This window comes from Erythrolamprus reginae, chromosome Z (genome assembly GCF_031021105.1).
Source record: "Erythrolamprus reginae isolate rEryReg1 chromosome Z, rEryReg1.hap1, whole genome shotgun sequence".
NCBI lineage: Eukaryota > Metazoa > Chordata > Lepidosauria > Squamata > Dipsadidae > Erythrolamprus > Erythrolamprus reginae.
Genome location: NC_091963.1, coordinates 88,475,483 through 88,501,198, shown reverse-complemented (window position 1 = coordinate 88,501,198; position 25,716 = coordinate 88,475,483). Strand labels below are relative to the sequence as shown.

General features: G+C 42.2%; 1 protein-coding gene across 8 annotated transcripts in view; it reads left to right on the top strand.

Annotated features, from left to right (window-relative positions):
* RECK (reversion inducing cysteine rich protein with kazal motifs) overlaps positions 1-25,716 on the top strand; it is a 307,670-nt gene that overhangs the window by 88,009 nt on the left and 193,945 nt on the right. The window lies entirely within an intron of this gene.

Here is a 25,716-nt window from a genome sequence, read left to right as displayed (position 1 = left end):
CGAGAATGGGTCTGGCATAGGTTTTGTAGGCTCTTGTGAGTAGTGCGAGATTGCCGGAGCAAAAGCTGCGTAGTATCAGGTTAACAACTCTGGAGGCTTTTTTGGCGATATAGTTGCAGTGGGCTTTAGCACTTAGGTCATTTGATATTAGTATTCCAAGGTCTTTTACTGAGTGTTGGTTGGTAGTGAGGATTTGTTTATTCAGTTCATATATGTGGTTTGGATTCTTTTTGCCGATGTGGAGGGTAGAGCATTTGTTGGTTGATATTTGAAGTTGCCAGGTGTTGGACCAATCTGAAACGAAGTCAAGGTCTTTTTGGAGAATGAGTGTGTTGTCAGTGGTGTTGAAAAGTTTCACATCGTCGGCAAAAAGTACACAGTTGCTTACGATATTATCACAGAGGTCATTGATGTATAGGATGAAAAGAGTAGGACCTAGTACGCTGCCTTGGGGAACGCCACTTTTGACAGGGACGGGGGTGGAAGTGGCGCTTCCAATTTTGACAACTTGTTGTCTGTTTGACAAGAATGCGGTAATCCAGTTGTGGAGGAGACCTGAGATGCCATAGGATTTGAGTTTTAGGAGAAGTTTGTCGTGAACCACTGAGTCAAAGGCTTTGCAGAAGTCGATATAGATTGCATCGATGGATTTTCCTTGGTCAAGGTGGGTAGTCCAGATGTTTTTGCAGTGGAGTAGTTGTAGGTTGCAGGATAGTTTCTTTCTGAATCCAAATTGTTTTTTTGATAGTAGGTTGTTAGATTCTAAGTAAAGAGTGATTGAACGATTTATAATTGATTCCATGATTTTACAAGGTACACAGCATAGTGATATTGGTCTGTAGTTGTCAACTAGTGATGGGTTGCGCCTTTGTGATTTCTTTGTGGCTGTAGATCCAGGAGATTCCTTTGGTTTACTGAGGAACTCCGGGGGATGAAACAGAGAAACTTCAGAAGAAATGTAAATTTGGATCTGACCGAACACTTGTAAGATATTATATTAAGTCTGATAAGTATCTTCTGGGGATCAAAGTGGAAAGATGCACATATCATTCTGCCTTGATTGCATCACTTGTCGGTCTCAGTCAGTGTTGGCAGTCAGTCAGAGGTCGACCCCTAGGTCCCTCCTCTGTGGGGTTGCTCAGAGGTCGGTTTTCTCACCCCTGCTTTTTAATATCTACATGAAACCACTGGTTGTGATCATCCGAGGGCACGGGGTGAGTTATCATCAATATGCTGATGATACTCAGCTTTACATCTCCACCCCTTGTCAATTCAGTGAAGCAGTGGAAATGATGTGCCGGTGTCTGGACGCTGTGAGGATTTGGATGAGCGTTAATAAGTTCAGACTCAACTCTGTCAAGATGGAGTGGCTGTGGATTTTACCTTCCAAGGACAATCCCACCTGTCTGCCCATTATCTTGGGCGGGAGGTTCTGCCCCCCTCATAGAGAGGGTTTGCCACTTGGGCGTCCGCCTCGATCCGCAGCTTAGCTTAGAAGACCATCTATCGGCTGTGGCAAAGGGGGCGTTTGCACGGGTGCGCTTGGTGCACCAGTTGCGACCCTATTTGGACCACCTTGAGGTTCGACTACTGCAATGCTCTCTACATGGCGTACCTTTGAAGAGCCTTTGGAGACTGCAAATAGTGCAAAACGCAGCCACGCGAGCTATTGTGGATCTTCCAAGATCTGCCCACATCTCACAATCACTCCATGAACTCCATTGGTTGCCAGTTGGTCTCTGGACGCAATTCAAAGTGTTGGTTATGATCTATAAAACCCTACATGGCTTAGGACCAGATTACCATCAGGACCATCTTCTGTCTCAATGTATTCCAGTGACTAGTCAGGGCCCACAGAGTCTGCCTGCCCAGCAGGCAAAAAGCCATTTTCTTCAGGGAGGGGCCAGCCTTCTCCACCACCCTCCTCTGTGCCAGTCAAGCGCCATCCAGCAGAAGGGAGGAGGAGGAAGAAAGGCGACCTCACATAGAGGGGAGCCGAGGAGGAGCCATCCGCACGTTCGTAAACTTTCCCTGCTGGATGGCAATTGACCATCCAGCAGGGAAAGCTAACGAAAGTGTGGATTGCTCCTCCTCGGCTCCCCTCTATGTGAGGTTGCCTTTCTTCCTCCTCCTCCTCCTCCCTTCTGCTGGATGGCGCTTGACTGGTGCCGAGAGGAGGTGGTGGAGGGGACCGGCCCCTCCCTGAAGAAAATGGCTTTTTGCCTGCTGGGCAGGCGGACTCTGCAACTGCCACCACAGCTGTACCCCCTACCGGGTCTGGAAGAGAGCCTGCCTCTTCCCGCACCTTTCTCCGGGTCCTGCAGCCGTTGCTTCTGGATTATGGTGAAAGAAAGAAAAAGGGAGAGGAAAGAGAGAGAGCAAATACAAAAATGAAAGTGAGAGAAATGAGAGCAAAAAGGGAGGAGAAACAAATGAGAGAGAGGAGGGGGGAGAGGGAGAAGTACACAGAAATGAGAGACACCTGGAGGGAAAGAATGAGAGAGGGAAAAGAAGGAAAGGAGAGAGAGAAGTGGAAAGAAAGAAAGAAAAGGGAAAGAGAGGGAGGGAAAGAGAGAAGTGGAGAGGAAGAAAGGAGGGAGGGAAGGAAGGAGAAATGGAGGGAACAAGGAAGGAAGGAGAAATGGAGAGAACAAGGAAGGAAGGAGGAAGAATGAAATGAATGGAGGGACAGGAAGGAGACTTTTGGGGGGGTATAATTTCTCTCAACGTACATTCAAACAAAACAGTGAACCATCTAATTTTCCATCAATAAAATGCAGTATTTTGTTAGTAACTAATATCAATCATCAAAAAAGTTGCAATTTTTTTTCCTAATTTGGTCGTCCAGTTACATACATTTTCTTTTAATTAAATTCCCTCCTTAATGTTCCTTCAAAAAGTACACCATTTATATTTCTAACTTATTAATCATTATGCCAAAGTGCTTCCTTCTTTCTTTATACGTTTTTCTATAAACCAAGAAAACCTTGTATAGCCAATCAGATGTTATCAAAAGAAAATTAAAAACAAAACATAAACATATACGAATTTCAGACTTCTTCCCCCCTCTAAATAGTACATTTACCTAATCCCAAATTTAAAAATTATTTCAGCCCATCTAACATTTAGCCAATTAATACTTATCTACTTTTCTTACTTAATCATTAATCTTAAATTTCAGTCAATTTGAGAAAAGAAAAAAAAGGGGGGGGGATTCTAAATATTCTCTATTTTCAATCAATTAAAAATCCTTAACATTATTAATCTCCCCAAAAATTCTAAATTCAATTCCATTTATGCATTAATCCAAATCAGTATCACCTACTACATATCTTATTATAATCAATACTTCTAACTTTATTAAAACAGATCAGATCAGCAATTCCTAAATTCATATATCTAAATAGAAAAAATAATTAAAGTTAAAAAAAAGCAAACAAAACAATACTCCATGCTTACTCAACCCTTCTCAAACTCCATTTTCTTTAATCTGAGCAGAACTTTGAACCAAACCCTTTTATTTTTTTTGTATTTCCTTTTAATCCCACTTTCCATTTTATTCTTTCTATTCTTCCTTCTAGGAAAGAAGGACTTTGTTAGAAAAATAAAGGGGTCATTGGATCAAACTTTGGATACTTGACAACTGGTCTATAGTTATGATGGTGGCAATGTCCCAGGGTTATGTGAACATCGTTTGAGATCTTCTGACAAGCAACTGCAGGGATTCACTTAACGACTGTGGCAAGAAAGGTAGTAAAGTGATGCAGAACTCATGTAATAACTGTCTTACTCAGGAGATAGAAACGTTGGCCTCCATTGAAGTCAGAACAGAAGTCAAGGATTATCTGTTTGACCAGTACACTCTTTTAGAAGCAGATCAGGAGTCCATTTGGAAGCTCCACAGAAAACATCTAGGGGGGAATGCAGGTTGTCCTCGACTTACAACAGTTCATTTACTGACCATTCAAAGTTGCAACAGCTTTGAAAAAAGTGACTTATGCCCCCTTTTCACACTTATGACCTTCACAGCAGCCCCACAATCGTGTGATCAAAACTTTGCTGCCATTTCATATTTATGACCGTTGCTGTGTCTTGAGATCACGTGACTTTTGCGACTATCTCACAACCAAAGACTATTGGGGGGGGGGGGGTGCGGAGAAGCCAGATTTGTTTAACAACTGGGTTTCTAAACGATCCACGCCCAGGCATGAAAATGTGCCGCTCAGACATTATACTTTTCCGCTCACACCGGAAAAAAAATAGAGGGAACATTGCTGCTATCATGTCTCTCCTGGTCCTTCTTTTCATTAAACTAGCCATGCCCTGTTCCTTCAGCTATCCCCTCGTCCAAATCATTGATGAAGATGTTGAAGAGTACTGGACCTAAAACAGCCTTAGACTACTTCACTGCATACATCCCTCCATGTAGATGTATTTCCATTGAGCACTGCATGTTAAGTTCAGTTAGTTAGCCAATTTTGAATCCATCTGGAAGAGTTGCTGTCCATCCCACATTTTTCTACTTTATTTTGTATTAGGCTATGGTCTACTTTGCCAAAAGCCTTACTGAAATCCAAGTAAACCACATCGACAGCATTCCCCTGGTCCACTAATTCTGTCACTTTGTCAAAGAATGCTATAAGATTAGTCTGGCATGATCTGTTTTTGACAAACCCATGTTGGCTTTTGGTTATTACTTTGTTTGCTTCCAAGTGTTCGTTGACTCGTTGCTTGATTATCTTTTCCAAAATCTTCCCTAGTATTGAAGTCAGGCTGATAGGTCTGTAGTTTCCTGGATCTGTTTTTTTTCCTTTCTTGAAGATGGAAACTACACCAGCTCTTTTCCAGTCCTCTTGCAATTCCCCAGTGCTCCAGGATCTTTGAAAGATATATAGTAGTTCAGTGGTTCTGAGATCTCGTTTGCCAGTTCCTTCAGAACCCTGGGGTATAATCCATGGTCCTGGTGATTTGAATTCGTCTAGGCTGAACAGGTGTTCCCTTACCATTTTCTTCCCTATTTTAACTTGTATTCCTAATATGTTTACAGAGTCTACGGAGAGGGGCGGCATACAAATCTAATAAATGAAATGAAAATGAAATGTTTTTTGTGATGCTGTTTTTGATAGGTTGGGGTGTTTTTTCCCTTTGTGTAAAGAGAGATGCAAAAAACATGTTGAGTAGTTCTGCTTTCTCCCTGCTGCTTGTCATCTTCTTGCCGTTTTCTCCCTGCAATGGACCAATTGTTTCCTTTACTTTTTTCTTGTTTTTAATATGTTGGAAGAAGCTTTTTTGTTATTTTTACTCTTGTTGCAAGCCTTTGTTCATTGTGAGATTTAGCTTTCCTCACTTCATCTTTACAGGCTCTGGCTTTTTGCTGGTATTCTGCTTTAGTTATTTCCCCTTCTTTCACATTTTATATTTCTTTGTTTGTTTTTGTCTTCCATTTTGTCAGAGAGCTCTTTATGCAGCCATGCTGGTTTCTTTTGTGGCCTATTATTTTTCTTCTTCATTGGTATTGAACTAGTCGGGGCTTTTATAACCTCACTTTTCAAAATTTCCCAAGCTTCTTGAGTTGTTTTCCCCTTGAGGATTCTCATCCATGGAAACTTTCCCAAGTTCTCTCTGAGTTTATTGAAATGAGCTCTCTTAAAGCTTGAAGACTCTAGTTTGACTTTGTTCTGTTGACTTTGTTCTGCATAATGTTGAATTCCAATATTGTATGATTACTTGTCCTCAAGGTTCCTGTAGCTTCAACACCTTCTATCATTTAATCTCTTTTAGTGAGAATTAAGTCTAATACGACTGATCCCTTTGTTCCCTTGCCTACTTTTTGGGTAACAAAGTTGTCTGCTAGGTTTGTTAGGAACCTGTTGGATCTTCCACTTGGTGCAGAGTTTGTCTCCCAGTTGATGTCAGGGTAGTTAAAATCCCCCATTACTATTGTGATATGCTTCCTACATATCTTGGTTAGCTATCAAAAGGTTAATCTACTTCTTCTGTTTGGTTGGATGGCCTATAGCATAGACCTATGGCAGTCATTTCCCCCACCCCCTTTAATGTTGACCCAAATGCATTCAAGATGATTTTCATTATTGTTGTGTTCTATTTCTGTAGAGGTGTAATTATTTCTTATATATAGTGCAACTCCTCCTCCTCTTTTATTTGGTCTATTTCTTGTAAATAATTTAAATCCCTCTAGCTGTATATTCCATTTGTCAGTTTCATCCCACCAAGTTTCCGTAATGGCAACTATATCATATATTCCCTCATTTACTTGAATTTCTAATTTACCCTGTTTATTCTTCATTATTCTGTGTGTTGGTGTATAGACATTTAAGTCCATTTTGGTTGACCCTGTGCTTACTGTGTACATAATCTGTCTTGTGCCTGATTGCCCCATCTTTCTTGCAACCTGTTTGATTAGTGCACTTGGTATGGTACGCTCTATTAAATGCTTGGCTTTGCTTGATAGCAGGGTTGATAAACTTACCCTTATCTTTGTTGTATGCACTGTTAACCCTATTGATTTTAGATTGTTGGGGAGAGAAATTATCTGAATCAATTAATTTACCAACCCCACTATTCAGTTTAAATGTTTATCCAGGAAATCTGTGAATTTAATACTAAGAAGCTCAGTCCCTTACTTTGATGGATGCAAACCATCTCTTATGTAAAGTTTTTCATTGGACCAGCTGCAGACATCATGACTAATAAAGCCAAAGCTTTCCCTTTTACACCACTCTTTTAGCCATACATTAAACTCTGCTACACGATGGCCTTTCCCTTTTTGTTCCTTATATACTGGTATACTGGTAATACCTCTGAAAAGATAAACCTACAACCTATAATACTAAGTTCATATCCCAAGCTCTGGAAGTCATTCTGCACAGAGAGTACATCTTTTTGAGACAGACAGTTTGTGTCAAGATGTATAATAGCATCAATATCACAGTCTTTACTGGCATTCTTGACTATCTTAAGAATACACCTCTTAACTTCCGGCTGTGACATTGCACTGGTGCCTCGCTTCTCTTGGCAGCTCCGAGGAAGCTTTGGTGTTTTGAGGGATTTCGGCCGTTCTTCGGGCGATCGTGGACCTGTAGACCTCACGATTCGATAGGGGAACCTCCAGCGCATCTGGGGGTGCCTGGGTGGCCCCCTGGAAAGCGGGGTAATCCCCTTTGCTGACCCCCAAAGAGATCGGCTCATCAGGCCGATCCGGAAGTGCGACGCTCCGACTCATATATGGAAGTCACGAAGACGACTTGAACATGGACGATTGGAAACCGGGTGAGAGTTTGTTGCTTGGAAGTCTGAAAAGATGATTGGAAAGCATTACGAGAGTAAACCCTTTGTAGAGCGAGAGAGACGAGAGAGCGAGAGAGATGGGAAACTGTGACAGCGCCATTGTAAACACCCTTCTGACCGGTATCTAAAGCGGTGACGCAGCAGTAAATGGATGGGATTTTCGGAGCAGAGAAGATCGAAGACGCTGCCTAGATTGGAATAGCTACAAAGGGTGGAAGGTATTTTGAAAGTGTGGAAGGGAAGAGCAAGGTTAGTTTTTGATTTGGGGAATTGCTAAGTTGTACAGAAAGACAACGGAGTCAGAGACATTCGAGATTAAAAGCCGGAACATACTCAAACTTATTTCTTTCTTCCCTTTTCTTCACACCCCACTGGAATTTACTTTGTCCTCTATTCTCCTCCAAGCTGCAACTCCTATGAAGACTTTATTATTCTCTTTACCCTTGATTTCCCTTCTTTTCATCTAGGATTTCGATACTTATTTTGAATTATATATCTGCTTTTCTCAAACTTGGAATTAATTTGGATTGTCTGATTGCTGAACCTCCTTTGTGTTATATTCCTTTATCCTTTCTCCACAACAACTTTGAAATGAACTTATAAAACTACTTGGATTTACATAGAACTATCAAATTACGAAAGACCCTTACCTATGAATTGACTAAATGATTGATTAACTATAAGATTCACTGATTATTTGATCCGGACGAACTGAATGAACTTTCCCCCCCTTTACTTGACATTTGAATCCGTCCTTCGACCCTCTGAATCTGAATCTGTCCCTTGATCCCCTGGATCTTACGGAAGACAACACATCGCTGAAAGTTAGGAAAGAAATTTATTACTGATTTTACTGTCATTGTTCATTATACTTAATGTTGATAGTTTTTGAATAATATATAATATATTAAAATACAAATATCTAACAATAAAAGACGATACTTAATATAAAATTAATTTATATCATTTGTGTAATATTATATATATATATACAGTAGTCCCTCGCTATACCGCGCTTCACCTACTGCGGCTTCACTTCATCGCGGGTTTTCCAGAAATATTAATTAGAAAAATCATTCGCGGATCTTCGCTGGTTCGCGGGTTTCTGAGGAAGTCGATCGGCAGATTTAAACAGCCCGCCGAACTCGATCGGCAGGTTTTTTTAAAAAAAATATCTAAAATTGTAAATACTGTATTTAAATACTGTATCTAAAATAAATACTGTGTGGGAAGGGTTTATAAACACTTAAAACAATGAAAACTTACCAAACAATTACAATATAAATACTTAAATAAGTACTATCAGTCGATAAATTCCACATCGCGGATTTCACCTATCGCGGCCGGGTCTGGAACGTAACACCAGCGATAGGTGAGGGACTACTGTATAGTATTTATACTGTAATAATTTAGATATCATTAAGCAATTAACTGTTTACTAGGTTAACTGGGAAATACAGTGGTACCTCATGATATGAACCCTTCGTCTTACGAACAACCCGAGATACGAACCCGGGGTTCAGAAAATTTTTGCCTCTTCTTATGAACTTTTTTCTTCTTACGAACCCGCTGCCACTGCTGCCGAGAAGCCCCGCCGCCCAGCTGTCACTTTTTGAAACAGCGGGGGGGGCTTCCCAGAGTCCTCCTGAACCCGAACGCCAAACCCGAACTTCTGGGTTCGGCGTTTGGGAGGCCGCAGAGAAGCCCCCCGGCTGTTTCAAAAGGTGACAGCCGGGCAGCGGGGCTTCCCAGCGGCCTCCTGAACGCCAAACCCGGAAGTTTGGCAAAAGTTCGGGTTCGGGAGGCTGCTCAGAAGCCCCGCCGCCCGGCTGTCACCTTTTAAAACAGCCTGGGGGCTTCTCAGCGGCCTCCCGAACCCGAACACCAAACCCGAACTTCCGGGAGAAGCGCTGGGGAGGAGCAGAAGGGCCGTCTTGCCTCCCTCCCCAGTGCTTCTCCTAGGAACACAGGGACGGCGAAGGGGCGATGGGGGAGAGAACGGGAGGTTCAGGACTCCGTCAGTCGCAGCGCTGGCTGACAACTTTTCTTTTTAGCGCTGGGGAGGCAAGCCGGCTCCTCGCCCGTGGCCAGCAGAAGAGCGCTCTTGTTCGGCGGGAGGCAAAGCACTGGCCAAAGCACTCTTCACCTCCCGCCGGGCAAGAGCGCTCTTCTGACGGCCACGGGCGAAGGGCAGGGAAGCCTCTTGCAGCAGCTCCTACAGCGGAGACATTTGGGGTTTTGGCTGGGGGGGGGAAGGCAGGAGGTCCGGCGCTTCACCTGCCCTCCCAGCCAAAAGGCAAAGCCGCGCAGCTCCCCAGCCACCGAAGGAGGCTTAACCCCGCCCCTCTGTCCCACTCATTGCCCGTGGCCGGCAGAAGAGCGGGGACAGGCAGGAGGAAGTCTTTAACATGCCGCAGAGGCTCTGGAGCGCCGCCCAGTCGTCGTCGCAGCACTGGCTTTCGCTCTTGTTGCGTTCGCGAGCTTTCATGCCCAGGAAGCTCTCCGAGCTCGGGAAGGAGCCCACGGTCAGTCGGCTGCGGGCGGGAGGAAGGTGAATGCGGCCCGGAGGCTGGGAGGGAGGCGGAATATGGGAGGAGGAGGGAGGCAGCCTCCACACTTTTCTTTCGGAGGAGCTAATTGGCCAAAGACGTTCCCAGCCCAGCGGCGCTTTTACATTGATCCCTTTCTCTGGCCACTTAGCTCCTCCGCCAAAAGAAAAGTGTGGAGGCTGCCTCTCTTCTCCTCCCGTATTCTGCCTCCCTCCCAGCCTCCGGGCCGCATTCGCCTTCCTCCGCCACCACCAGCATCCAGCTCCTCCTCCTCTTCTCGCTTCTCTACAAAATGACAGCCGGGTGGCGAAGCTCCCGAAGGTGATCTTTGCGGGGGCCCCCAGGAGAGCAAGCAGCAGGCGTGGGCTGGGGTCTTTCCTCTGGGGGCAAAGGTGGTGGTCGCGGGGTGCCTTTGCTGCAGGCAGGTGTCTAGGCACCGCAGCTCCCCCCAGTTCTGCTGTGGACCTCTTCCACACACACCCGCCGCCTCCAGCCTCCGTGCCGCCGCCCAGCTGTCATCTTGTAAAGCGAGAAGAGGAGGAGCTGGATGCCGCTGGCGGTGGAGGAAGGTGAATGTGGCTGGGAGGGAGGCGGAATACGGGAGGAGGAGGAAGAGGAGGCGGAGGGAGGAAGGAGAGAGAGACAGAGAGGTTTCTGCTTGAAGATGAAAGTGGCGGCGCCGCGCGAATCAGGCAAGGGCTTCTCCAACCTTTTCCCTCCCTTCCCTTCGAGTCATTGCAGCCGGGCAGTAACTGTCTACCCAGTCCACCCACGAGGCTCCCTCCGGGCAGCCTGCACTGTCTCTCTCTCCACCCCCGTCTCCCGCTCCTCTACCCACCCCCGAATGATCTGAATGCCGGCAGTAATGAGGCAAAAGTGGTGAGTTTTCCGTTTGCACGCATTATTGGCTTTTCCATTGATTCCTATGGGAAACATTGTTTCATCTTACGAACTTTTCACCTTACGAACCTCGTCCCGGAACCAATTAAGTTCGTAAGATGAGGTATCACTGTATCTGCGAACTACTATTCATAAGTTATATAAGGTACAATTTATAAAACTATATATAGAACAATTATAGAACAATATATAGAACAATTATAGAACATTGATAGAATAAACAGACAACTGTCTTACCCTCAATTATATTAATATAATCACTGAACTGACTGTTATGATTGTTATGACTGTAGAAATATAGATTGAAGATTAATGAATACAAACTGAGTATAGATAAAGTTGTTTAGATATAGTCATATACATTTGATAAAATTGAACATAAAAATAATAGATTTGAATATACAGATGTGATAATATCATATATAATTACAACATTAAACTTACCCTTTATTAACCCAATACTACAACTCTATTAACTAAATAATCATATATTTCTATGCACTAAAATTTAACATAACATATTAACACTAAAATAACCTCACATAGAACTGAATATTACCACCAACACATCTGGGATAAACATAACAATATCTACAATCAAAGAAAGGAAAAGAATAAGGAAAGAAAAACTAATAATAACAATACCAAGATGTCATCCACAAACCAGACAACGTTAAGAAATCTTGGGGGGGAAAATGCGACACAAGTTACTAATACATCTACTCAATGAGCAATAGAAACCAACCCTAACGACAAATCAACAACAGTGCAGGCCTCACAACCTCCCGAGACCATTACGATGACATCACTATATGAGATGATGACCAAAATGCAAGAATCTATTGATCGGAATTATGAAGCCATATACAGTAGCATGAGAATTATGAGAGACGATATTAAAAAAATACAAGATCACGTAACCAATTTAGATGACAGAATGGAAAACTTAGATAATAAAATGGAAACCGTCCAGGGAAAGGCAGCACATAATGAACAAAAAATTACAAAGATAGAAGAAATAAATGAACGAATCGAAACCAGACTACAATTTTCTGAAGCCAGAACAGAATTTATCAACAAAAATATGGAAGAGGCATTGATCAATTTAGAGATGGATAAATCGGCCTTTTTCTTACGCTTTCAAAACGTAAAAGAATCAGAAGATCAAGAACTCCCCCAAACCATGGCCGAAATTTTGGAGAAAATGACAGGGAAAACAAAACAAGAAATGATAGATCAAATAGACAAAATCTATCGAATTACAACTTCATTTGCAAGACGACACAAACTCCCCTGAGAAATACACGTCAGATTTATCAAAAGGAGTATTCAAGACAAAATATATTGAGCCTCAAAAAAAAATGTAATTACTTATAAGGGGAAGGAAATTATTGTATTTAGACAGATTCCAAAACGCATAAGAGAAAAATGCAAACCTTATCAATTCTTGACAAATAAATTAAATAAAAATAAAATTACATTTAAATGGTTGATCCCTGAAGAAATTCTGGTAACCCTATTTGACAAAAAATATAAAATCAACACCCCAGAAGATGTGAAAGAATATTATGAAGAACTCTTAAAACCCTTAGAAGACAGATTCACAAAAGAGAAAGATAACCAAAAGATAATTAGCACAGAAGAATTAAATTCAGAGGATAACCCACAGGACAAGGAAGATGATTTAAGACCAACTCAGGAAGAAGAATTGCAAACAAAACAAGACAAACATGAAAGACAGGGACTCATTACAAGAGCAAAAGCAGAAACAAGAAAATAAAAAACATAACAAACTGTCAACACTACCTCAAGGAAATGACATCGCCATATTTTCAACTAACATAAACGGATTGAACTCAGACAGAAAAAGGAAATGGTTTTTTCATAAACTCCTATCACCCAATTTTCAAATAATATGTCTACAGGAAACCCATATTACAAAAAAAGATACTCCGCTCCTACTTCTCCCAGGCCTTGGTGAACTCTTTACAGCCTCAGCATCGGTTAAAAAGAGAGGGATAGCCATGTATGTTAAACCTCAATACTTACCACATCTCATTTATGAAGACCCAGATGGGCAAATATTAATGGTTCAAATATCAATTAACAAAGAGCAAATAACAATAATAGGAATATATGCACCTACAACTAAACAAACTACTTTTTTTACACTTAATACACTCGAATATTACAATAAAAATACTGACAAACCAATAGCTCTCATATTTATAGACTTAAAAAAGGCTTTTGATTTCCTATATTGGGAATACTTCACAACACAAATTGACTGTATGAAATTTGGATCTAACTTTCTTAATACAATAAAATCCATCTACTCACAACAAACAGCTAAAATTATTTTCAATAAATGCATTACAGATAAAATAATAATCAAAAGAGGTGTACATCAGGGATGTCCACTCGCACTGCTAATCTTTATTTTGGCAATAGAAACACTACTAAAAAATATAAGGAACAATACACAAATAAACGGAATTAAAATAAAAAAAGAACACTTTAAATTACAAGCATTTGCGGACGATATAGTATTTATAATTCAGGATCCACTTAACTCAGCACATATCTTAATGGAAGAACTTTATAAATTTGAAGAAGTAAGTGGTCTTAAAATTAACAAAGATAAAACAAAAATTATAACCAAAAATATGACAAAAGAACAAAATACTCAACTTGAAAAAAAAATTAAACCTAAAGATAGTAAAAAAAATTAAATACTTCGGCATTTGGATCTCAGAAAACTGTAATACATTAAAAAAAGACAACTTCGATAAATTAACGCAAGACATACAAAAAGACATGGATAGATGGACAAAACTAAATCTATCCTTAATGGGTAAGATTACCTCAATCAAGTCAAATATACTCCCTAGGTACATATACTTATTTCAGGTAGCCCCAACTAAACTGAACAAAACATTCTTTGAACATCTCCATAAAATAATTCGAAGATTTATCTGGTCCAAAAAGAAAGCAAGAATCAAATTAAAAAATTTACAAGATCACAGATCTAGAGGAGGCTTTGGCCTCCCCAATTTTTATTTATATTACCAAGCAACTATTCTAACTAAAATCAAGGACTGGATAACGCTTCAAAATAAACGACTATTCACCCTAGAAGGATACAATCTACAAATGGGGTGGCATTCTTTCTTAACAATGGACATAAATAAAATTCCAAATTATTTCAAAAAGCACAACATAAGAAATACCTTAATAACAACATGGTCCCAGATTTAAAAAACGCATTATTTAGCAATTCCGAAATGGATATCCCCTAATGAAACCTTAATATATGCCTCAGACCATAACATACTCTAAATTACTTGATTTGGACGACAACATTCTTACCAAAAAACAATTAGAAGAAAAGGGAGTTAATTTAAATTGGTTAACATATATGCAGATAAAAAATAAATATAATCTTTATAAGAATACTTTTGGCTTCCAACATAACAATCCCATAGACGAAATACTTTTAGGACCCAATTCAAAAATGATATCCAAATTATACAGCTATTTATTAAAACAGGACACTATAGAAGAACAAGTCAAAGGAGGTATGATTGCATGGGTGCAAAACTTTGGATATATAATAAATCTCCCAGAATGGGAGAAACTATATATAACTAACTATAAATTAACATTAGCAACATCATACAAAGAGAATCTATTCAAAATGATCTATAGATGGCACTTACCACCGGCTAGACTCTCATTCATGTACCCTAACATATCTCCGATATGCTGGAAATGCAAAAAGAAAAAGGGAACCTATTATCATCTATGGTGGACCTGTACCTATGCAATAAAATATTGGACAGATACTAAAAAGATAATAGACCAAGTCATATCGATACCGATCACAGCTAAACCAGAACTATTTCTATTGGGCATATTTAGACAAAAAATCAAAAAAGAAGACAAATACCTCATCACACAAATATTAACTGCAGCCAGAATAACGTATGCCCAACAGTGGAAGCAAGATACCATACCCACAACTCCAAATATCATTGCTAAAATTATGGAATGCGCTGAACTCTCCAAAATGACGATGGAATTGCGAAACAAAAAAGAATCAGATTTCTATAAGGCCTGTGAGAAGTGGTATCAATGGGTAACTAGAATATGAAACAATCCAAAAGCTGTCTGAGTTCAGTCCTACCGATATACCCATATAATCACTGGAAAAAAACCTAACTCTATCTTATCTTTAATTCTTACATACTTTACTATTCTTTACTTATTCATTTCCTATTTTCACCGCTTAATAAGAACGACAAGTCATTAAACTCAATGTCTGCTATTGAAGCAGACAATCCCTTTCCCACCCCACCTCCTTCTTAGATTTATTAAGTTATATATGGTATAGATAATAAATATGGTCATTAGAATGTAAATTAAGAATGAAACATGAATAGAACTACTGTAATAATATCATTTAATATATAATAATAGTATGTATATTAAGGAATATAATGGACCTCTGTAACTCTCTGTAATTTTTTACCTCTAAACTCATTATACTTTTGCCACAAAACTGGGAACATTTATTGACTCCAGTATAAGTCGAGGGTGGACAATGCAGCGGCTACTGGTAACTTATAAAAATGGAAACCAATAAAATTATATCGATTGACGCATCAGTAGATTAAATGTTTTAGAATATTTATTTCAAAGAAAACCAGTAAGCTAGCTCTGTAAGTTTAAAAGAGGGTAAACAGGTATATGTACCCCCAAGGCATGTATAGGCAAAAAAATGCAAGTACTTACCTCAATCCCCCGCTGCTCCTACTGGTTTGGGTTAGGGTTAGGGTACCTGGCCTCTCCTTGCCTCAAAGAGATACAATTTCCCTCTATTTACTATTACTGAACATCCAAAATATACTATTTAATTCTATGTATATATGCCATATGTGTATATACATATTACACACAGGCACACAGAAATATATTGTACATTATCTACTATATAAACTGTATGTGTATGTATGTGTATATATATATATATATATATATATATATATATATATATATATATATATATATATATATATATATAGAGAGAGAGAGAGAGAGAGAGAGAGAGAGAGAGAGAGAGAGAGAGAGCGAGAGCGCTCTTGTAAAATTATATATATTCAAACTCACTTACTATAATAGGAAAAACAAACCCAGAGTCCACTTTCTGCCACACAGTTAACCATAACTAGAACATTACACATGTCTTCAGATGTACCCGTACTTCCCTAGCTTGCACATCACTGTTAGAGCTAGGAAATGTCATGGATTGAATAAAATGTGGTGGTTCTCACTTAACAACGCTTTTGCTTAACAACAAATTTTGGCCTCAATTGTGGTCATAGATCTTCCTTCCTTCCTTCCTTCCTTCCTTCCTTCCTTCCTTCCTTCCTTCCTTCCTTCCTTCCTTCCTGTCTTTTCTGTCTGTCTTTCTATCTTTCTTCCTTCTTCCTTCCTAGCATCTTTCTCCCCCCCTCTCCCAGGGTAAATTATACAGTCAATACTTTTTATTTAAGGTTACAAAGCAAATGAAGAATCATTTTGAGTATTCTCTAAAATTTCTTCAGTGGGATCCATAGCTTATCTGGCAAAAGATTTTTCACCTGGCAGGAGGTGAAAAATTTTGCACTCAGTATTTAAACAAGCAGAGAAAGCAGTTCCTAAGTGCACATAATTAGGATATCTTAGAGGTTCATCCTTTCCAAGCCTTGAGTAAAAGATTATACTATGTAAATGGCAAAAAAAAGAAAGAGGATTACCTAAAGTTCAGAAATAGATCAGAGTTATATACTATATGAGTACAGCATTCAACCTATTAATTTAGGCTTGGGTGAGAACAAACTTTCTAGCTGAACAAAGAAATTTAAAGAAAAAAACTTTTTAGTGTTGACATTGGGCACAGCCAGCCAGATCTGTTAAAAGGCAAACAAACAAACTGTCAAAAAAGTATGTTTTTTAAAAATATAATATCTTGGTTGTTAAATTTAATTCTGCCTTGGCGCGGGGCAGTCCTGGCAGATGGGTGGCTGGGGAGGACCACGCACTCTCATCTTTGTGTCTGCTGGGGTTGAAGGAAAGTTTAGGGACCCCCGCTCCATCAAGAAATGCCTCGGTGGTGACATTCTGAGAGTTTTTGCCTCCCCACTCCGAAAACCCCGCTTCTCAGCGCTCTGCCGAGGCTGAGAGGAGAGCGATAGAACAAGGGACTCTCGGCTTGGGTTTTTCTGTCCGCTGAAATGTTTCTCTCGCCGCTGACAAGTTGCACTGCCGCCGCCTCACCCGCCGTGCGCCTTCTCCAACGCCGGCTTTGTCCTCGACCGGCAGAAGAAGAATTAAAAAAACAATGCGTCCTTTCCCGCGGTAATATACAGTTTCCACTTGAGGTTCTTTATCTTGGACCATGATCCCCTGCTTTTTTGAGTTATCTTTATCACAACTACCTTGACATGTCATTTTAGTGTCCCTATTAAGGTCAGCCAGGACACTATACTGTATCTGTTATACTGGGACACAGCAAAAGCATTGTGTTTGTGTTTCACAGCTCTTAACCTGCCAGATTCCATAGTTATCCATGCTGCCCTTCTCCTGCAGAATCTTTGTGGTAGAGGGGGCTGTTAATGTGGTTCATTAGAATGGAATGGCTGAATTTTGCACCTGATTTCTGCTTGCAGAGCACAGATTAGAGATTCTAGATAGGTAATATGTCCACGTAGACAAGTAATTTGTTTACACAGAGGACAGTATCCAAATCTGAAAAGAGTGCTTCGAAACACAGCTACCGGGATTCCATTAATTAAGAGCAGAGAGGACCTAGCTCCTACATTCTCTTATCATCCACCTGGAGTAGCTCCAGGGGAACAGAGATTTGTAGAGACCTCCAGACCAAGGGCTGGGGCTTTGTTCTCACTTTGCACTTGGGGAAAGATTTTGTTTTTTCCTTTGGCTCTGCCTTTTGCACAGTAGCTCCAATGGCATCCAGGAACCCCAAGGGGAATGCCACTGGGGGCAAGTGCACCACAAATCTAAGAGTCCCTCAGAGGATTTATTTATTATTTTTCAATGCTGCCCTTCTCGAGACGACTCAGGGCGGCGTACAACATTAAATATAACAAAAATAAATTTTCATGCCTGAGCGCCTGATTTTTTTTCCACCCAAGACAAATTTTTGCGTAATTATTTGGACCTTGGTGTTATTCTGTTATTCTGGTTGCCTAATTATTGACATCACTAGCATACAAAGATTCCAACTGAAATGAGCATGATCAATAATTTAAAGAACAGAAGACTACAAATAGGCAAACTTAGATCAGCTGATGTGCAAGGGAAGAAACCATGTTATGCTTGTTTATATCTTATTTGTTAACCAAACTAATTTATGAGTGAAAATAATAGATTTAAAAGATATATTTGTTCCCAACTAGTTTATATTTGTTCACAGATGGCTTCATTTTAACAGAAGGCTACAGATGGCTTCATTTTAACAGAAGGCTAAAATTGTTTGCATGTTTCTTTGGCTATAAATGCCCACTAGCAGTGGAATATACTAAATATCTTGCTAAATATCGGTCTAGTCACTAAAGTATCATACATTTGCTGATTCCTCCAGTTCAAAGTTTGGAAATGTAAATTAGCATATTACTTAATGTTCAATTTTCTAAGAGCTCTGTTTTAACAGAACCCTCTGAGACAGCTTTTACATTGGAATACAGTAATACCTCATCTTACTAACATAATTGGTTCCAGGATGAGGTTCATAAGGTGAAAAGTTCGTAAGATGAAACAATGTTTCCCATAGGAATCAATGGAAAAAACTTTTGCCTTACTACCACAGGCATTTGAATCCTTGTTCGGGGGTGGATGGAGGGGGGGGGAAGACAGCGCAGGCTGCACGGAGGGAGCTTCGTGGGTGGATTGACACGCGCAGGAAGCTGCCTGGCGGCTTGTCAACCGGTGGGGCTTCCACTGTACTTGAAAGTTTTTGGTGACAGCAAAGAAGAATCCTGGCGCTTCAGCTTCAAACAAGACTCCCTTGACAAGATGCCCCCCTTCCTCCTCCGGAATCCCCGGGGACAGCTACATGCTCCCTTTGTCTCCCTGGCCAAAGAAGCGCCGCCCAATTGAAGTAGCGATCTGGAGTTCTAATCCGGCCGCTGCTGCTTCTCTCTCCCTTTGATCCTGGGCAGCCCTGTCTGGGAGAAATCGCTCCGAGTCCTCTTGATCCCTCTTGCCCATCAGAAAGAGAAAGGGAAGGAGAAAGAGAAAGGGAAAGAGAGAGGGGGGAGTGTGTGTGTGTGTGTGTGTGTGTGTGTGAGAGAGAGAGAGAGGCTGACTGCCTCTCCTTTGCAATGATACATGAAACTGCCTGGCTGCTTCATCCCTATCCCAGATGAAAGTCCCGTACCCCTCAACTTTCGTTACGTATCCAGGACGGGCAACTGTTTCCCTTCTCTTCTCAGACAAGCCTCTGGATGGATGGATGGATGGATGGATGGATGGATGGGTGGGTAGATAGATAGATAGATAGATGATGGATAGATAGATAGATAGATAGATAGATAGATAGATAGATAATGGATGGATGGATGGATAGATAGATACCCGAAGCTGCCTGGCTGCTTCGTCCCAGATGTAAGTCCCGTCCCCCCCAACTTTCATTATGTATCCAGGAGGGGCAACTGTTTCCCTTCTCTTCTCAGACAAGCCTCTAGATAGATGGATGGGTGGGTGGGTGGGTGGGTGGGTGGATGGATGGATAGATAGATGATGGCTAGCTCTGAGAGGGGAGGGTGACCAAACTATACGACAAAACACTGAACAAAACAAGGAAGGGGAACGGGACAAGCCTACAAACAAACCTGAGAATAAAAAATTTCTACCTGCAAACAAACACAAACATCTAAAATGCCTGTACACGAACGCACGAAGCTTGGGAAACAAACAGGATGAACTGGAATTATTAATACACGAGGGCCAATACGATCTACTGTAATTGGAATCACAGAAACCTGGTGGGACGAAACACACGCCTGGAACACACAGATAATGGGTTACAACCTCTTCAAGAAGAACAGGTCAAACAAGAAAGGAGGAGGTGTTGCACTATACATCAAAGACCACTACACTGCCACAGAACTACATCCAACCAAAGATGATAACCCCCTAGAAATCATATGGGTCAACATAAAAGAAAAAAAGAGCAACACCACAATTGGAGTATACTACAGACCACCCAATCAAACAGACACAATGGACGACCTCTTCACATGCCAACTAACAGACATATGCAACAAACACAGCACGACAATAATGGGGGACTTCAACTACCCAGACTTCAACTGGAAAACTAACTCAGCACCAAGCAGAAAGTCTGCCAAATTTCTTTCCAGTCTAGCTGACAACTTTCTAACCCAAAAAGTTGAAACAGGAACCAGAGGGAATGCTATATTAGACCTAATACTAACAAACAGGGAAGAAACAATAGAGGGAACAGAAGAAGAAGGGAAACTGGGAGAGAGCGACCACGTCATCCTCAAATTCAACATAGTGCAATCACTAGCTACTATACCCAACACCACTACAGTCCCAGACTTCAGAAAAGCGGACTTTAACAAGCTCAGAGCGAACCTTGAACAATGCCCCTGGAACGAACTCTTAGAAGGAAAAACCACTCAGGAAGCCTGGGTGATCCTAAAAAACAGCATCATAGACGCCCAAAACAATGCAATCCCCATGAAAAGGAAAAACAGGAAAACCAAAACTAAACCTGCATGGCTAAACAAAGCCCTCGCAGATGACATAAAAGGAAAAAAAGCTAAGTACAAACAATGGAAAGAAGGACTCATAACCAAAGCGGAATATCAGCAAACAGCCAGTTCCTGCAAACAAAAAATAAAAACAGCAAAGGCACAATATGAACAACACCTTGCAGCGGAAGTCAAAGACAACAAAAAAAGATTCTTCCAACACATCAACAATAAGAAGAAAATCAAAGAAACAATCGTCACACTAAAAAACGAAGAGGGTAGAGAAATCACAGACAGCAATGACCAAGCACAGCTACTCAACACCTACTTTGCATCAGTCTTCACACAAAAGGGAACCTCCCTCCAACCAATCTGCAATTTAACTGCAACAAACTGCCCCAGAACCGAACTCAACATAGACAAAAGCACAGTGAGGGACTACCTGAGGGAACTCAACGAATACAAATCACCAGGGCCAGACGGACTTCACCCCAAAGTCCTAAAAGAATTGGCAGACACCATAGCGGAACCACTCCTCCTCATCTACCAAATATCCTGGATCACTGGAGACCTACCGGAAGACTGGAAGCGAGCTGACGTAGTCCCCATCCACAAAAAAGGCAAAAAGACCGACCCAGGTAACTACAGACCAATCAGTCTGACCTCTATACCTGGAAAAATACTGGAGAAAATAATCAAAAAACAACTTACCCACTTCCTAGAAACAAACAAGATCATATCCAATAGCCAGCACGGATTCATCAGAAACAAATCATGCCAAACCAATCTCATATCATTTTTCAACACCATAACCAAGTCAGTTGACCAACGCAACTCAGTGGACCTCATATACTTGGATTTCAGTAAGGCTTTCGATAAAGTCGACCACAATCTCCTAATCCACAAACTAGAAAAAAATGGAGTAGATTACTACACATGTAGATGGATAAACAGTTGGCTGATCAACCGCACCCAACGAGTTGTCCTCAACGGCACCAAATCCACATGGAAAAAAGTAGACAGTGGAGTACCACAGGGCTCTGTCCTGGGTCCTGTACTCTTTAACATCTTCATCAACGACCTGGATGAGGGAATAAAAGGGGAACTAATAAAATTTGCAGATGACACCAAGCTGGCGGGGGTAGCCAACACCCTTGAGGACAGGCTCAGAGTACAAGAAGACCTAGACAGACTATCACAGTGGGCCCATACCAACAAAATGAGGTTCAACACCGACAAATGCAGAGTCCTCCACCTCGGCAAAAAGAACCCTAGACATACATACAGCCTGGGAGATACCCCACTCAGCAGTAGTGACTGCGAAAGAGATCTTGGAGTCTTGGTGGACAATCAACTAAACATGAGTCAGCAATCTGCAGCAGCAGCCAAAAAAGCCAACTCAATCCTAAGCTGCATCAACAGAGGAATACGCTCCAAGACCAGGGAAGTACTAATACCACTCTACTATGCCCTGGTCAGACCCCACCTGGAATACTGCATCCAATTTTGGTCACCTCACTACAAAAAAGACATCGAAACTCTGGAGAAGGTGCAAAAAAGAGCAACCAAAATGATTAGGGGACTCGAAACCAAGACTTATGAAGAGAGATTGAGAGAACTGGGCATGGACAGCCTAGAAAAAAGAAGGTCTAGAGGGGACATGATAGCAGTTTACAGATACTTGAGGGGTTGCCACGGTGAGGAGGGGGTCTCTTTATTCCCCAGGGCACCAGAGGGCCGGACGAGGAACAATGGTTGGAAGCTGACCAAGGAGAGACTCAACCTGGAAATAAGGAAGAACTTCCTGACGGTCAGAGCGATCAACCAATGGAACTGCCTGCCAGGGGAGGTGGTGAACTCCCCAACTCTGGACACCTTCAAGAGGAGATTGGACTTCCATTTGGCTGGGGTGCTGTAGGGTTTCCTGCTCAGGCAGGGGGTTGGACTCGATGACCTAACGGTCCCTTTCAACTCTATTAATAAAAAAAAATAAAAAAAGATAGATAGATAGATAATGGATAGATAGATAGATAGATAGATAGATAGATAGATAGATAGATAGATAATGGATGGATAGATAGATAGATAAATAGATAATGGATGGATGGATGGATGGATGGATAGATAGATAGATAGATAGATAGATAGATAGATAGAAAGCCCCCACGTGGGTTTCGTGGAGGCCAGCCCATTGCCAGCCCAGCACACCACGAAAACACGCTCAGTCGGAAGGGGGGGGGGGCAACAGCACCGGGAAAGGCAGGGAAGCCCCCCCCCCATCCACACACAAACCCCTCCAGGGAAACAGGAGGCTGCGAAGCTGCGTGAGGCATGTATGGGAGGAAGCTTCTGAGGAGAAGGTTGAAGGGGGGAGAAATAAAGAAAGAAACCTGTGTTCGCCAATCCCTCAGCTGCTCTCTCGTCCTCAGGCAAAGCCGCCAGGCGCGTCCAGGGGGCGAGCACAGCACAGCAGACAGGCAGCTTCTTGTGTCATTGCAAGGGAGAGGCAGTCAGCCTCTCCCTCTCCCTCTCTCTCTTTCACACACACTCCCCCCTCTCTTTCCTTTCCACTCTTTCTCCTTTTCTTTCTCTTTCTGATCGGCAAGAGGGGGGAGGAGGACTCAGAGCAGTTTCTCATGGACAGGGCTGCCGAGGATCAAATGGAGGGAGAAGCAGCCACTACTTCAACTGGCCACCGCTTCTTTGGTCGGGGAGACAAAGGGGCGTGTGTGCCTGTCCCCGGAGGAGGAGGAGGAGGGGGTGATCTTGCCTAGCTGCTGGAAAGCAAAGGAAAAACCCCAGGTGCTTCGGCCCGGCAACAATCCTGAGAAAGCACTCTCACAGCCGCTTCGCAGTGGCTGCAGCGGTGGTGGCAGCTGCGACTTCTCCGAGCAGGCGGTGGCTCCTAAGCGAGCTCTAGGTTCAGGCGCGGCTCTCCCCCCCAATCCCGCCAGGGGCCATAATCAAATGGGAAATCCTGGCGGTGACAGTCACAAGGCAGGGGAATCCCTACAGCAGTCAGAGAGCGCGCGCGCAGTAAGAGACCCCATGGACCCGGACTCAGATTCGTAAGACGGAAAGGGTTTTTAAGACGAGGCAAAGAAATTTGAAACCCCGGGTTCGTATCTCGAAAAGTTTGTATGACGAGGGGTTCGTAAGACGAGGTTTCACTGTACTAACCTTTTGCAGGGGCATACGAGTTTTAAAAGAATTGAGTATTTATTTCAAATATTAGATTCCCATATTGTATCTCCCATAAGAACAGAGGATCCACTGCATGGTGAGGAAATTTTTGCCTATACAATTTATAATAAAAATGGTGCAAGTATCAGCTTTGGAGATTAATAAAAGAAAAAAAAATAGATCCTAGTAATTATATAGGTTATTTTTCTAATATAAATTGTTTCTGAAACAAATTGGGGTCTTAGGACTTCTCTAGGCCAGGGGTCCCCAACCACCGGGCCGCGGACCAGTACCGGGCCGCGGGGCATGTTGCACCGGTCCATGGAGTCAGCAGCTGCCGGCCCTCATGCCGCCACCCCCTCCCTCCAGCGCTTCGCCTCCCGCCGGGCAAGAGGCCTCGGGAGGCAGGTTCTGCCGGCCACAGGACGATGGATGGGACAGAGGGGCGGGAAGGACCGAGAGGCTCAAGCCTCTTTTGGCTTCTGCCACGGGGCGCTTTTGCGTTTTTGGCTGGGGGGAGGCAGGAGGGCCAGCCTGACCCCCTCTCTCCAGCGCTTAGCTCCCGCTGGGTAAGAGGGCTTGGGAGGCAGGTTCTGCCGGCCACAGGACGATGGCGGGAAAGAGGGGCGGGGAGGACCAGCACCCCCATGCTTAATCCCGCCCCCAACCACGCCCCTTTCCACCCCCACTGGGCCATAGAAAAATTGTCTTGCTGAAACTGGTCCCTGGTGGAAAAAACGTTGGGGACCACTGCTCTAGGCCACAAAATTGGGGTGGAGTTATCAAGAATAATTCTTTAAACACTGTGCTGCTTTGTTTCATTGGGGACAAATCCTATCTTGATTTATTTATTTAGCACATGACATACAGTATTATACATGGACTAGCAATATATCAGACCCTTATCACCTTGAGGCTCAATTATTGCTAGGGGTCATTTATTTAGGGTTACCCTTAAAGAATGTTTAGAGACTCTAACTAGTGTAGCATATTAGTCCCCCCATTTCCCTGGAGCTCTCTGGAAGCCAAAAATGTCCTTTCAGAGCCTCTGTGGAAGCCAAAAATAGCTGGCTGGCACATACATACCCATTGGAGCTGAGTTAGGGCAGCAGATATGGCTCCAGGTGCCACCTGTCGCACCCATGCCATAGGTTCGCCATTGCTGACCTAGCCATTGAAATGCAGCATCATTTATATATTAAAAAATCAGATATTGTACTGGTATATGCCCTCAGCTTACATCTGATCACAGTTTGATTTACAGTTTGATAAGGGACCCTGCAGTCACATTGAGATGAGGATACTATTCCCCATTCATATATTGACTCCCAGCAGATGCCATGTGTGGTATGAATCCTATTCAGGAGTATTGCTGGTGTGGTAGTTCAAACCCTGACATATTTTTTGTGGGGTCATTTATATGTCTTCCTATATCTTATAGGAAGGTTTAGCATCCTATTTGGCTTTCCTTTGGAAATCAGTGTTAAAGTTGTTAGGCAGATGTTGTGCAAGTACCAGTGGGAGTTTCCTGGAATTGAGGAATTCTTCTGCCTCATAAACAAGAAAGGTCAGCATGCACTGCTTGAAATGAGTTGTTCATAACTTTTCTGTATTCTGTCACTAGTACATCTTGCCTTGCTGGTAGTGCTATGTGGTTCAGAACAGGAAGCCAGAAAGCTAGAATAGTTTTGTGTAGATATTAAGAGTATCAATGCAATGTGCATTGCATAGCTAAAACATTATATAATATACCAACATATACTTTTGTTTGTGTTTCAATTTTATTGAAATTAGATTGAAGTTCAGGTGAATCAGTGGCTAAAGTGCAATATTGCTGGCAAACTTCCCACAGCCTGGAGTTCATTCCTTTGGGGCTCAAGGTTGACTTAGCAATCCATCTTTCCAAAGTCAGTAAAATGAGGAGTCAAATTATTGGAGGCAATATGCAAATAATGCTTCTAAACCACCCCGAGAGTGCTGTAAAGCCTTGTGAA